Here is a 12,841-nt window from a genome sequence, read left to right as displayed (position 1 = left end):
AACAGGAGCTCCCCACGGTGATGTGCTTGGTCGAATGAAACCACGTTCTAAAAGTTCTTGTAATTGACTTTGCAGTTCTTTCATCTCGCTGGGTGCGAGTCTGTAAGGAGCACGAGCTATTGGTGCAACTCCTGGTACAAGATCTATTTGAAATTCAACGGATCGATGTGGGGGTAATCCCGGTAATTCTTTCGGAAATACATCGGGAAATTCTTTTGCGACGGGAACATCATTGATGCTCTTTTCTTCAGTTTGTACTTTCTCGACGTGTGCTAGAACAGCATAGCAACCTTTTCTTATTAGTTTTTGTACCTTCAGGTTACTAATAAGATTTAACTTTGCGTTGCTCTTTTCTCCGTACACCATTAAGGGTTTTCCTTTTTCTCGTATAATGCGAATTGCATTTTTGTAACAAACGATCTCTGCTTTCACTTCTTTCAACCAGTCCATACCGATTATCACATCAAAACTCCCTAACTCTACTGGTATCAAGTCAATCTTAAATGTTTCGCTAACCAGTTTAATTTCTCGATTCCGACATATATTATCTGCTGAAATTAATTTACCATTTGCTAATTCGAGTAAAAATTTACTATCCAAAGGCGTCAATGGGCAACTTAATTTAGCACAAAAATCTCTACTAATATAGCTTCTATCCGCACCCGAATCAAATAAAACGTAAGTAGATTTATTGTCAATAAGAAACGTACCCGTAACAAGCTCCGAGTCTTCCTGTGCTTCTGCCGCATTAATATTGAAAACTCTTCCGCGGACTTGTCCATTCGTGTTCTCCTGGTTCGGGCAATTTCTAATAATGTGGCCCGGTTTTTCACATTTATAACAAACTACATTGGCATAACTTGCTCCGACACTACTTGCTCCGCCATTACTCGTTCCGACACCATTTGTTCCTTTCGTTCTGTTAACCCCTGGTCCGTAGACCTCACACTTCGCCGCGCTATGACCATTTCTTTTACACTTGTTGCAAAATTTGGTGCAGAACCCCGAGTGATACTTTTCACACCTTTGGCATAGCTGCTTCTGATTGTTTTTGTTGTTGCGGTTGTTATTGTTATTGGGATGATTGTTGTAGTTGTTGTTGTTGTTGTTGTTGTTGTTGGGCCGTTTGTTGTAGTTGCGATTGATGTTGCGATTGTTGGGATAGTTGTTGCGATTATTGTTGTAATTGCTGTTGTTGTTGTATTGGTGATTCTTATCACCGTTTTCCTCCCACTTTCTTTTGACTTGCTTCACATTGGCCTCTTCAGCCGACTGTTCTTTAATTCTTTCCTCAATCTAGTTCACTAGTTTGTGAGCCATTCTACATGCCTGTTGTATGGAGGCGGGCTCGTGCGAACTTATATCTTCTTGGATTCTTTCCGGTAATCCTTTCACAAACGCGTCGATCTTCTCTTCCTCATCTTCGAACGCTCCCGGACACAATAGGCACAATTCTGTGAATCGTCTTTCGTATGTGGTAATATCAAATCCTTGGGTTCGTAACCCTCTAAGTTCTGTCTTGAGCTTATTGACCTCGGTTCTGGGACGGTACTTCTCGTTCATCAAGTGCTTGAATGCTGACCACGGTAGTGCGTAAGCATCATCTTGTCCCACTTGCTCTAGATAGGTATTCCACCATGTTAACGCAGTACCTGTGAAGGTATGCGTAGTGTACTTCACTTTGTCCTCTTCAGTACACTTACTTATGGCAAACACCGATTCGACCTTTTCGGTCCACCATTTCAATCCGATCGGTCCTTCGGTTCCATCAAATTCCAAAGGTTTGCAGGCAGTGAATTCTTTGTAGGTGCATCCTACACGATTTCCTGTACTGCTAGATCCAAGGTTATTGTTGGTATGTAGCGCGGCCTGTACTGCGGCTATGTTTGAAGTAAGAAAGGCACGAAATTCCTCTTCACTCATATTCAAGGTGTGTCGAGTAGTCGGTGCCATTTCCTTCAAAATAGTCAAATGAAACGATTCAATCATATAGAATATCAAGAGTAGTCAATAGTATTTCGTAGCGTAATATGAACTTATTTATAAAAGCTCTTTCTTCATATTAGCATTTTATACTCTTTAATTCGGGTAGTACCTACCCGTTAAGTTCATACTTAGTAGCTAACATACCATTTCAACTACTACAATTCTATATGAAAAACTAATCACAAAAAAAATATATATCATATTCAAACCTTTATACAATAACTTGCAAACTTACAATACCGCTATTTTACATATAGCTTGAAATATAGCACATAAAACTTTGATACAAAGTAGTTGCGAAGATAATTCTAGTTAATAAATAAGGCGTTCAGCAAAGGCAACAAAGACACGTAATTCATACGTCCAGAAACAAGTCATGCATTCTGGTTTTACTAATACCACTTCCCATCCTTGGTCTTGTGGAACGTAACCGTTGTGACCGATATTAGGACAACGTGTTGTAACGTCGTCAAAAGGGCGAAGGTTACGTAATGACCAACAGTCTCGTAATAACCTAAAAACCTCATTTCTTACCCCAATTACCGACTCCGTCACTTGTGGGAACGTTTTGTTTAATAGTTATAGCCCGATGTTCTTTTTCTCACTTTGGTGAGAAGCGAACATTACTAACCCGTAAGCATAACATGCTTCTTTATGTTGCATGTTAGCCGCTTTTTCTAAATCATGAAGTCCTATATTCGGATACATTGAGTCAAAATAATTTCTTAACCCGTTGCGTAAAATAGCATTTGGGTTCCCCGCAATATATGCGTCAAAGTAAACACATCGTAACTTATGGGTTTCCCGATGTGATATCCCCCATCTTTCAAACGAAAGCCTTTTATAAACTAAGGCATTCTTGGAACGTTCTTCGAATTTCTTACAAACTGATTTTGCCATAAATAGTTGTGCCGAGGAATTCTGACCGACTCTAGACAAGATTTCATCAATCATGTCTCCAGGTAAGTCTTCTAAAATATTGGGTTGTCTATCCATTTTGTGTTTTTATACTGTAAAATAGACAAGAGTTTGATTCATAAAAGATACTTATTAATACAAGCAATTTTTACATATATCGTAAAGCATAAGCAAACTATATTACATATATTACACCGCACAAATACAACTATCTTATTCTGACTCACTCGTTTCTTCTTTTTCGAACTTGGTTCTTTTTGCTAAGTTTTTAGGGATATATGATGTTCCCCTAATACGAGCCGTCGTTTTCCACATTGGTCTAGAAAAATCTGGTGGTTTAGAGGTTCCCGGGTTATTGTTACAACTTAAGAAATACGGGTGTTGACGATACATATAAAGTTCATCGAGGTTGGAATCAGATTTCTCTATTTTTATGCCCTTTCCCTTATTGTTCTCTTTTGCCTTTTTAAATTCAGTTGGGGTAATTTCTATAATATCATCGGAATCCTCGTCGGGATCCGATTCATCAGAGAATTGGTAATCCTCCCAATATTTTGCTTCCTTGGCGGAAACACCGTTGACCATAATTAACTTTGGTCGGTTGGTTGAGGATTTTCTTCTACTTAACCGTTTTATTATTTCCCCCACTGGTTCTTCTTTCGGTTCCGATTCTTCTTCCGGTTCTGATTCTTCTTCCGGTTCCGACTCTTCTTCCGGTTCCTCTTCGGGACCTTGTGAATCAGTCCACGAATCATTCCAATTTACATTCGACTCTTCATTATTATTAGGTGAGTCAATGGGACTTGTTCTAGAGGTAGACATCTATCACATAATATCAAACACGTTAAGAGATTAATATATCACATAATATTCACATGTTAAAAATATATAGTTTCCAACAAAATTTGTTAAGCAATCTTTTCTTTTCAAGTAAACACGGTCGAAGTCCAGACTCACTAATGCATCCTAACAATCTCGATAAGACACACTAATGCAAAATTCTGGTTCTCTAAGACCAACGCTCTGATACCAACTAAAATATCCCGTTCTTATTGATTAAAAACGTTCCATATTAATTGATTTCGTTGCGAGGTTTTGACCTCTATATGAGACGTTTTTCAAAGACTGCATTCATTTTTGAAACAAACCATAACCTTTATTTCATAAATAAAGGTTTAAAAAGCTTTACGTAGATTATCAAATAAGGATAATCTAAAATATCCTGTTTATTACACACGACCATTACATAATGGTTTACAATACAAATATGTTACATCGAAATCAGTTTCTTGAATGCAGTTTTTACACAATATCATACAAACATGGACTCCAAATCTTGTCCTTATTTTAGTATGCAACAGCGGAAGCTCTTAGTATTCACCTGAGAATAAACATGCTTTAAACGTCAACAAAAATGTTGGTGAGTTATAGGTTTAACCTATATATATCAAATCGTAACAATAGACCACAAGATTTCATATTTCAATACACATCCCATACATAGAGATAAAAATCATTCATATGGTGAACACCTGGTAAACGACATTAACAAGATGCATATATAAGAATATTCCTATCATTCCGGGACACCCTTCGGATATGATATAAATTTCGAAGTACTAAAGCATCTGGTACTTTGGATGGGGCTTGTTGGGCCCAATAGATCTATCTTTAGGATTCACGTCAATTAGGGTGTCTGTTCCCTAATTCTTAGATTACCAGACTTAATAAAAAGGGGCATATTCGATTTCGATAATTCAACCATAGAATTTAGTTTCACGTACTTGTGTCTATTTTGTAAATCATTTATAAAACCTGCATGTATTCTCATCCCAAAAATATTAGATTTTAAAAGTGGGACTATAACTCACTTTCACAGATTTTTACTTCGTCGGGAAGTAAGACTTGGCACTGGTCGATTCACGAACCTATAACAAATATGTACATATATATCAAAGTATGTTCAAAATATATTTATAACACTTTTAATACATTTTGATATTTTAAGTTCATTAAGTCAGCTGTCCTTGTTAGTAACCTACAACTAGTTGTCCACAGTTAGATGTACAGAAATAAATCGATAAATATTATCTTGAATCAATCCATGACCCAGTGTATACGTATCTCAGTATTGATCACAACTCAAACTATATATATATTTTGGAATCAACCTCAACCCTGTATAGCTAACTCCAACATTCACATATAGAGTGTCTATGGTTGTTCCGCAATATATATATAGATGGGTCGACATGATAGGTCGAAACATTGTATACGTGTCTATGGTATCTCAAGATTACATAATATATAATATAAGTTGATTAGGTTATGGTTGGAATAGATTTATTACTAACTTTCACGTTGGTAAAATGAGTAGTTTTTATCAATCTTGTTTTACTCGCCATTTCTTCATTTCTAATCCGTTTTGAGTGATTCCAGTGGCCACGGTTTCATATTGAACTTAACTTTATGAATCTAAATAGAAAAAGTATAAGTTAATAGTCGAAAATACAAGTTACAAGTCGTTTTTGAAAGAGGTAGTCATTTCCGTCGAAAGAACGACATCTTGATGACCATTTTGAAAAACATACTTTCACTTTGAGTTTAACCATGATTTTTGGATATAGTTTCATGTTCATAAGAAAAATCATTTTTCCAGAAGTATAGCTTTTAAATCAAAGTTCTTCTTAACTTTTAATTATCCCAACCAAAACAGCCCCCGGTTTTACTACGACGGCGTATATCCAGTTTTATGGTGTTTATCGTGTTTCCGGGTTTTAAATCATTAAGTTAGCATATAATATAGATATATAACATGTGTTTAGTTGATTTTAAAAGTATAGTTAAAAGGATTAACTTTATTTGCGAGTAAGTTTAGAATTAACTAAACTATGTTCTAGTGATTACAAGTTTATAACGTTGAATAAGACAGCGTTTTATGTATGAATCGAATGATGTTATGAACATCATTACTACCTCAAGTTCCTTGAATAAACCTACTGGAAGTGAGAAAAATGGATCTAGCTTCAAAGGATCCTTGGATGGCTTGAAAGTTCTTGAAGCAGAATCATGACACGAAAACAATTTCAAGTAAGATTTCCACTCGAAATAAGATTGTTATAGTTATAGAAATTGAATTAAAGTTTGAATATGATTATTACCTTGTATTAGAAATATAACCTACTGTAAGTAACAAAGGTTTCTTGATCTTGGATGATTACTTGGAATGGATTTAGAAAACTTGGAAGTAAACTTGCAATCTTGGAAGTATTCTTGATTTTATGAAACTAGAACTTTTGGAATTTATGAAGAACACTTAGAACTTGAAGATAGAACTTGAGAGAGATCAATTAGATGAAGAAAATTGAAGAATGAAAGTGTTTATAGGTGTTTTTGGTCGTTTGTATGGATTAGATATAAAGGATATGTAATTTTGTTTTCATGTAAATAAGTCATGAATGATTACTCATATTTTTGTAATTTTATGAGATATTTCATGCTAGTTGCCAAATGATGGTTCCTACATGTGTTAGGTGACTCATATGGGCTGCTAAGAGCTGATCATTGGAGTGTATATACCAATAGTACATTCATCTAAAAGCTGTGTATTGTACGAATACGGGTGCATACGAGTAGATTTGTTGATGAAACTGAACGAGGATGTAATTGTAAGCATTTTTGTTAAGTAGAAGTATTTTGATAAGTGTCTTGAAGTCTTTCAAAAGTGTATGAATACATATTAAAACACTACATGTATATACATTTTAACTGAGTCGTTAAGTCATCATTAGTCGTTACATGTAAATGTTGTTTTGAAACCTTTAGGTTAACGATCTTGTTAAATGTTGTTAACCCATTGTTTATTATATTAAATGAGATGTTAAATTGTTACATTATCATGATATTATGATATATAATATATCTTAGTATGATATATATACAGTTAAATGTTGTTACAACGATAATCATTACATATATGTCTCGTTTCGAAATCATTAAGTTAGTAGTCTTATTTTTACATATGTAGTTCATTGTTAATACACTTAATGATATATTTACTTATCATTTAACATAATTAACCAAGTGTATCAATATCTTAATATGATTCATATGTACCTAGTAAGACATTGTTATAACGATAATCGTTATATATATCGTTTTCGAGTTTCTTAATTTAATAGTCTCATTTTTATGTATATAACTCATTGTTAAGATACCTAATGAGATACATACTTATAATAAAATCATGTTAACTATATATATAACCATATATATATCATCGTATAGTTTTTACAAGTTTTAACGTTCGTGAATCACTGGTCAACTTGGGTGGTCATTTGTCTATATGAAACCTATTCCAATTAATCAAGTCTTAATAAGTTTGATTGCTTAACATGTTGGAAACACTTAATCATGTAAATATCAATTTCATTTAATATATATAAACATGGAAAAGTTCGGGTCACTACAGTACCTACCCGTTAAATAAATTTCGTCCCGAAATTTTAAGCTGTTGAAAGTGTTGACGAATCTTCTAGAAATAGATGCGGGTATTTCTTCTTCATCTGATCTTCATGCTCCCAGGTGAACTCGGGTCCTCTACGAGCATTCCATCGAACCTTAACAATCGGTATCTTGTTTTGTTTAAGTCCCTTAACCTCACGATCCATTATTTCGACGGAATTGAAGTTTTTCATTGATTTGGATTTCGTCTAACGGAATAGTGAGATCTTCTTTAGCAAAACATTTCTTCAAATTTGAGATGTGGAAAGTGTTATGTACAGCCGCGAGTTGTTGAGGTAGCTCCAGTTGGTAAGCTACTGGTCCGACACGATCTATAATCTTGAATGGTCCAATGTACCTTGGATTTAGTTTCCCCCGTTTACCAAATCGAACAATGCCTTTCCAAGGTGAAACCTTAAGCATGACCATTTCTCCAATTTCAAACTCTATATCTTTTCTTTTACTGTCCGCGTAGCTCTTTTGTCGACTCTGGGCGGTTTTCAATCTTTGTTGAATTTGGATGATTTTCTCGGTAGTTTCTTGTATTATCTCATTTTATTTATCGTCATTTTATTTATCGTTCTTTTATTTTATTGTACTTTTAATTATCGTACTTTTATTTATCGCATTTTTATTTATCGCACTTTTATTTATCGTCATTTACTTTACGCTTTAAATTAAGTTATATTTATTTTAATATTTTACATTAGGTTTTAATTGTGATTTAAGATATAAAATCGACAAACCGGTCATTAAATGGTAAAACCCCCTTTTTATACTAATAATAATATTACTTATATATATATTGATACAAATATAGTTTAAAACATATATAATGTTAAAACTACACTACTCTACGATTAGGTACACTGCCTATAAGTGTTGTAGCAAGGTTTAAGTATATCACATTCTATAAATAAATAAATAACTTGTGTAAATTGTATCGTATTTAATAGTATTTTGTAGTAAAATATAATCTATTTCGTACTACACCTCGCACACATCAAGTATTTGCTAAAAACGAACATATATTTCACAGCATTATCCCTCAAGAAAGACAAGCTTTTAGTTGCAATTGTTCTATTTACAAGTGATATTCGTTTAAATAATAAAAGGTGAAGACAAAAGGCAGATTCGACGATTTGAAGACGCAAACGACCAAAAAGCTCAAAAGTACAAAGTACGATCCAAGAGGTTCAATTTATTGATGAGAAGCGTCTAGAAATGATAAAAGTACAAGTTACAAAACGCAAAGTACAAGATATTAAATTGTACGCAAGGACGTTCGAAAATCCGGAACCGGGACCTAAGTCAACTTTCAACGCACGACACAACGGAGCTAAAATTACAAGTTAACTATGCATATAAATATAATATAATATATAAATAATTCTTAAAATTATATATATTATATTTATTTATTAAAAAATCCGTCGGCAAGCTAGGAGCCAAACTTGGATGAGCTGTAATCCACCACTCCGCGATCATGGAGCTGTGAAGGAGAAACCCTTCGAGATCGCGGAGCACACCAAAACTGAAATGGGGCCTATAAAAGGCAACGCATTCGATCGATATTTTAACACCTTCTTTCCATTTCATATACGTAAAAGATATATATATATATATATATATATAATTTATAATTTTAATTTAAGATTAATAATAATAAGGTTATGTTAGCGAATGTTTTAAGGTTTTAAGTCGAAATTCTGTCTGTGTAACGCTACGCTATTTTTAATCATTGTAAGTTATGTTCAACCTTTTTAATTTAATGTCTTGTAGCTAAGTTATTATTATGCTTATTTAATGCCGAAGTAATCATGACGTTGAGCTAAATATTAAAATTGGGTAATTAGGTTTTGGACCATAATTGGGGTTTGAATAAAAGAACAACACTTGTGGAAATTAGACTATGGGCTATTAATGGGCTTTATATTAACTAAATGATACCTCGTTAATTTAATACATAGACTTATAATTTGATGTATTTATATATAACCACATACGCTTGACAGGGTACGGTGGGCGGGATATCTATAAATACCAATAATTGTTCATTTTACCGGACACGGAACTGGATTAATAGTTAATAGACTTGTTGAAACAGGGGTGGATTACATTCAAGGGTAATTGGTGTAATTGTTAACAAAGTAGTAAAACCTTGGTTTACACGCAGTCGATAACCTGGTGTATTCATTAAACAAAGTATTAAGACCTTGTTACAATTCGAATCCCCAATTAGTTGAAATATTTGACTTCGGGAATAGGAATAATTTGACGAAGACTTCCGCATTTTATGATTATGACTGATGGACTATTATGGACAAATCCGTATGGACATATTGAATAATCCAGGACAAAGGACAATTAACCCATGGGAATAAACTAAAAACAACACGTCAAACATCATGATTACGGAAGTTTAAATAAGCATAATTCCTTTATTTCATATTTAATTGCACTTTTAATTATCGCACTTTTATTTACTATCATTGTATTTAATTGCACTTTTAATTATCGTACTCTTTAATTATCGCAATTTTATTTTATCGCACTTTTATTTATCGCAATTTCATTATCGTTATTTACTTTACGCTTAAAATTAAGTTATATTTATTTTTAATATTTTACATTAGGTTTTAACTGCGACTATAGTTTTAAAATCGACAAACCGGTCATTAAACGGTAAAAACCCCTTTTTATAATAATAATACTACTTATATATATTTTTGTATTTTTACAAATATAGTTCTTAAAAAATATAGCGTTAAGCTTGTTTAAAAGATCCCTGTGGAACGAACCGGACTTACTAAAAACTACACTACTGTACGATTATGTACACTGCCTATAAGTGTTGTAGCAAGGTTTAGGTATATCCACTCTATAAATAAATAAATCACTTGTGTAAAATTGTATCGTATTTAATAGTATTTCCTTGTAAAAAATACTACTATTTTATACACCACCTCGCACACATTAGCGCCGCTACCGGGGAACTCAACAACACCAAAAGCGAAACGCTATAAAAAATATATTTAGTTTTTAATCTATTTTTGTAAAAATATAAGAAGTTTTAAACATAAAAATACAAAAATATAAAAAAGTATATATATATATATATATATATATATATATATATATATATATATATATATATATATATATATATATATATATATATATATATATATATATATATATATATATATATATATATATATATGTTTAAGTGTTTAAATAAAAAGAAAATATTTTTTTTATATAAAGTATAAAAGTATTTTTTTAAGTACTTAAAAATATAAGATTATAAATATTACTTATATTAATTTGGTAAAGATTATAAAGTAAAAAGTAAAAATTAAAAAATAAAAAAAAATTACATGAGGTGAACCTGCAAAATCTGAGCCTGCATCTTATCTGAATCTGCAAGCCATGCGATCGCATGGCTGCAGTGTAAAAAACTCATGCGTTCGCATGAGGTAAGCTGACAGGGTCTGAACCTCGTACAGTAGGATTAGGGTTAAGGTTTTTATTATTATTATTAATTAATTAGATTAGGGTTTTATTTAAATATTAATTAGTTTAAGTTTTGTTTAATTTAAGTGTTAATTAGTTTTATTAATATATAAATTAATACTTTTATAAAATAATAATATAAAAATAATATTTTATAAAAATAAGTAATTTTATCATTTTTTGTCTCTTTTTATAAATTGTATATTTTGATCTTTTAATTTGTAATTTGTATTTTTATCGTTCATAATTAGTTTTAAACTTAGTTTTTGCCATAGTTATTTTTAGGCTTTGCCGTAAAATCCCTTAAGTGCGTTTTCTTTAGGTTAAGATTTAGACGCTTTAGAATTTTACGACTTCGCTTATCGCTTTAATATTTAATAGATTTTAGTGCCTATTTAAGTTATTGCCGTTTTGGATATAGAATTCCTTTAAGCTTTAAAACCTTTAGACGTAACTTTTAATATTTAGTTTTTAGACTTTTAAGTTTCGACGCTTTACTTTCTTTTTATTATTTTTCGACCTTTTATTTTTCGACGTTTTTCGACGCACTCTTTTTCTTCCTCTTATTTCTCGACACTCTAGTTTTTAGGACATAGATTTTATCTTCAAAATTTCGACGAAAAATTATTTTAAGCGATTAAATTGATAGACATTCAAAATTTTCTGGTTCATAGTAATAGTTGGATTTGTTAGTGGCGAGTTGTGGGCTTCCGATTTAAAGGGTCCTGGCTACCTGCTGCATCTATTGGCTATTCGAAACGTGGGCAAAATCAGAAAAGTCTATTAATTTGATAACTTATATAATTTTTTTATAACTAATAGGATATTCTGTGAATGCACAGAGCAAAACATTCACCACCTTTCATACGTTCATCACCTGTAACTCGATCAAGACATCTAGCTAATATTGTCGCCGTTGATTTTTCTTTAGAATCATCATCAAGTCAACCAAGTACTCCAATTCAAATTTCCGATAATCCATTTTTTGAACCCGACCACATAATTGAGAACCCGGAGGATATTCAAGGACAATTCAGAGATCCTGAACCAATAATCATTCCTCCTGAACCACAAATTACTTAACCATAAATTGTCGAGGAAGAAACCATTAAATCAGAATCCTCTAGTGATTCAGATTCAACAAATTCAATCATGGAAAATCCGGAACCTCTAAGTATGGAAGACCGAATGAAGGCTACACGCACTGGCCAAGGTCACGCAATTACTTAACCAGATATTAATGCGCCAGATTATGAAATCAATGGACAAATTCTACACATGGTAACTAATCAGTGCCAATTTAGTGGTACGCCAAAAGAAGATCCAAACGAACATCTTCGAACCTTTAATAGGATCAGTACTCTATTTGAAATCAGATAAGTTGAGGATGAACAGATCTATCTTATGTTATTTCCTTGGACTTTAAAGGGAGAAGCCAAAGATTGGTTAGAATCATTACCTGAAGGGGCGATTGATAAATGCGATGTTTTAGTTGAGAATTTCTTAAAAGATTCTTTCCGGCATCGAAAGCCGTGAGACTTCAAGTAGAAATTGTTACGTTCACACAGAAGCCAAATGAAACTCTATATGAGGCGTGGATAAGATTTGGAAAATTGTTGAGAGGATGTCCTCAACATGGTTTAGACACTTATCAAATAGCACAATTATTCTACCAAGGATGCGACATTACTACACGAAAAGACATCGACATAGCAGCTGGTGTGTAGTGACCCGAACTTTTCCATGTTTATATATATTAAATGAAATTGATATTTATATGATTAAGTGTTTCCAACATGTTAAGCAATCAAACTTATTAAGACTTGATTAATTGAAATAGGTTTTATATAGACAATTGACCACTCAAGTTGACCGGTGATTCACGAACGTTAAAACTTGTAAAAACTATATGATGTCA

The 12,841-nt window shown here is 32.6% G+C and overlaps 1 non-coding gene across 1 annotated transcript; it reads right to left on the bottom strand.

Annotated features, from left to right (window-relative positions):
* Positions 1 to 12,458: 12,458 nt before the first annotated feature.
* On the bottom strand, positions 12,459 to 12,565 carry LOC139869504 (small nucleolar RNA R71). The gene has a single exon (XR_011766111.1). It is a non-coding gene; the product is annotated as a small nucleolar RNA R71 (small nucleolar RNA).
* Between the last annotated feature and the right edge of the window lie 276 nt (positions 12,566 to 12,841).

The sequence above is a fragment of the Rutidosis leptorrhynchoides genome, chromosome 9 (assembly GCF_046630445.1).
Source record: "Rutidosis leptorrhynchoides isolate AG116_Rl617_1_P2 chromosome 9, CSIRO_AGI_Rlap_v1, whole genome shotgun sequence".
NCBI lineage: Eukaryota > Viridiplantae > Streptophyta > Magnoliopsida > Asterales > Asteraceae > Rutidosis > Rutidosis leptorrhynchoides.
Note: the sequence above shows the minus strand (reverse complement) of the source record. Positions and strands in the feature narration are given on the sequence as shown.